Genomic DNA, 3477 nt, shown 5'->3' with positions numbered 1-3477 from the left:
TGATTCTCTTCTTCTAAAATGTTTCTGGTATCAGAAGCACTAGATTTTAAGAATAACTCCAAGCCTAATCTTGGCAGTTGCATAGGAAACTGTCATCCAGCAAGTTTGATTTTTCTCAGGTTAAAAAAAATTAGGTTTTGTAAAACTCATTTGATTGTTGAAGTCTGTTTTCTGCTCCCTTCTCCCCTTATCATAACAGCTAAATGTAAAACTCTAAACACTGTTCTCAAAAAAAGCCCCAAAACTAAACAACAAACCCCAAACCGAAAACTCAACCAAAAACTACCCCTAAACAAAGATAAAACATTCTACACTCCACAACCAACTTTTAATCTTGGTAAAGCAGTCGGCTTTACCAAAGTAGAATTCCTGGGGAATAAAAGACAAAGAGAAAAAAATAAATTTCTTTTACAACTCAATTTAGAGAGTGCCTCTGACGACAAGTAATACTTTTGTGACAAATCATTGTCTGTGTGCCTTCTTTTGCTTTCAGTGGCTTAACATAAGCCATTGAAAGGTTCATTTCTCTAAAAGGAGGTTCTTGTCTAGTTGTGAACATACTTGATGCACTGTAAGTCAAGCTTGGTTTAAAGTGAAACTGAAAAATGAAAAAGAAGAATATAATCACCATTCCTCGAGCAAGATTTTGCACTGTGCAGTATGTAATATATAAAATCTTCCCTTAGAAGTTATGTGTGAAATTCTGCTTGTAACTGCAAGCTTTCTATCTCCCATATTCATAATAAGACTCCAGTCTTGTTAAAAACTGTTCAAAAATTGCAGAGGCAAAACCAAATTATTTCAAGTAAATTTGACGGAGAGCCTTAAAGAAATAAAACTTTTGTTAGTCTTGTGATTTTGAGTAGGTAAGCGAAAGTTCAAACTTGTAATTCCTGGATGGGAAAAAAAAGCATCATGAACTCAGTCACTTGATTTAATATCCAGGAATCCATATAACACTCAGACGTAGGGCAAAGCAATTTTTAGATGTAGAGCTACAGCTAACCAGTAGTAAGTTTTGTTTATGAAATTAATTGTTCAATAAATGTGTGCTGTGTCACTGAGTCAGTGGTTTAGCAGCCTGCTGTAGGAGGGTTGCCTTTTCGAGTTGCTGGATGGTAACCAGATGGCTGCCTGAATCCCATATGGTAGAACCTTGTGCTCTCTCTTAAACTGATGGCTGGTTTGGGCGGGCTTCAGGATTTCAGCTTTGTCTGCTTATGCATCCTTCAAGTTGTATCTGTCTTCTTCATAAAATTCAGAGCTCTCTAAACACTTTAGGTTCCATCTCTGACCATCAAAGACCTGTTTGTGGAATGTTTCTGAAACCGAATGCGGCCATACGGCTTAGTGCTTCAGCTGTTACATATCCCTGACATAGGAGGCAATCTAAAGTTAATTACTCCTCAGTTTAGACCTGAAGTGATCGTTTTGTGGGCTGGATTTTGCTCTCTAAAGTATATCATGTGGCACATTCCCTGCTGTTCTCTTTCCTAGAGGACTGCTAGATGTGTGTCCAGGCATGATGCCCATATATGAAAGCACACAATTTGGAGAGTTAACGGGAATAGTTACCACCTGGCATTTTTTGACTGCCGATGAACAGTTGTGTAAAATGAGGTGTGGCTCTATCAGACAAAAGATTCAGCACCTTTCTGCTTTGGAAGAAGAGGGGAACATTGAGACAGCCCACCCCATATTCTTCAGCACTTTCTCAGTTGCCTGAAGCTCCCCACCTGTTAATCCTGCATTTAGCAGTCAGTTTGTAGAGGACTGCATTTTCTTATCCCTGCTACTTTCTATCTATCTCAGGCCTTGGTTTGACTACAGGACATAAATACAAAATACACCAATTTTACCTGTATGCCAGAGCCTTTCCTGGCTCTCTTCCAGTATTCCAGCATATTGCAGAGGCTTCGGGCCTCTTGTGAATCATAATGCTCTCAAAATAGAGCTTATTTTCTTGAGTGGCAGTGTTACACATATGCTGCAACTACTAATATGTATTAGAAGTCGTAATATTACTTCTAATTCTGCAGTATCTGTTGGGAAAATGCACAGATTGTCCATGAGAGCTCATTTGAACAATTTTTTTAAAAAATATTCTTTACAAAAACATAGCAAATGCGTTTTTTGAAGAAAGACTTCATTGATTTTAAAATAATTTACACAACTTTCATATGCTTATAGGTATCTGCTCAATGTGTGGCAAGAAGGTCTTGGATACGAAGAACTACAAGCAAACTTCAGTCTAATTGTATTGAGTAGTCTTTTTATGAACTTTAACTTCTGTGTCCTTGTACAGTAACTTTTCCCTAAAATAATTTGTGAATATTGCTTTCTGGAAGATAATGCAGTTTCTTGGAATGAGATAAGAGGTAAAGACAGCCTGATTGTTTGCCCAAAAATGTACATAATATTTGATTCTTGTTTTAGCACTAATGTTAACTGATATTGAAAGCCAATGGTTTGCAGCAACTGATACAGCTCAAAGGGAATGAGAGGATCCTAGTGGATAGGTTGAAACTATGTTACCCTCATAACAGAGATTTTTGAGATTAACACTTTTATTCTTTTGGCTATCACAAGTCTTCTGCTTGTTTCATAGTTATATGTCATAGATGTATAAAATATGAGCTTGTATCACCTCGTTAAAATATCTTCATTTGGTTCTATGCCTATAAGTATTTATAATTACTCTCAGCTCAAACTGTTACATCCTTGCTCTTCAGATCTTAATGCAATTGTCCTGTTGAATTTTGTTTCTGCCTACAGTACAGTTGGTTAAATCACAAACTGTTAAACTACTGAAATCTACTGAGTTGCCTTCCTTATTCTTTCTTTGGCATTGTCATAGTTTAGCCCCAGGCAGCAACCAAGCCCACAGAGCCACTGTCTCCCTCACCAGCAGAGCTGGGGAGAGGGTTGGAAGGATAAAAGCTAGAAAACTCATGGTATAAGGACAGTTTATTAGGGAAAGCAAAAGCCACTCACACAAGCAAAGCAAAACAAGGAATTCATTCACCACTTCCCATGAGTAGGCAGGTGTTCAGCCATCTCCAGGAGAGCAGGACCCCATCACGTGAAACAGTTACTTGGGAAGACAAAACACCATCATTTCAAACATGCCCCACTTCCTCCTTCTTCCCCACACTTTACATACCGAGCATGATGTCATATGGAGCCCCTGGTGGTCAAGTGGTTAAGGCGTGGCACTTTCAACACCGAGACCCAGGTTCGATTCCCGGTCAGGGACACTCCCCGGGCAGATGGAGCTCGTTAGCCCTGTAAGGCAATCCATCTACGTCCTGAGGACCTCGCTGCCACCGTCCAAGCTCGCTTGGCCCTGGCAGATGAACCTCAGGATTAAAGGGTGGGCTCAGTTCCGCGCACACTGTGTCTCACCTAAAAAATCCAATGCGCAGGCTGGAAGGTGTAAAGACCTTCCCCGGTTCTTCATTCGCGAAGACTGGCCAT

The sequence above is a fragment of the Empidonax traillii genome, unplaced genomic scaffold (assembly GCF_003031625.1).
Source record: "Empidonax traillii isolate 1590-97213 ecotype Southwest subspecies unplaced genomic scaffold, ASM303162v1 scaffold1137:size187146, whole genome shotgun sequence".
NCBI classification, from domain to species: domain Eukaryota; kingdom Metazoa; phylum Chordata; class Aves; order Passeriformes; family Tyrannidae; genus Empidonax; species Empidonax traillii.
Note: the sequence above shows the minus strand (reverse complement) of the source record.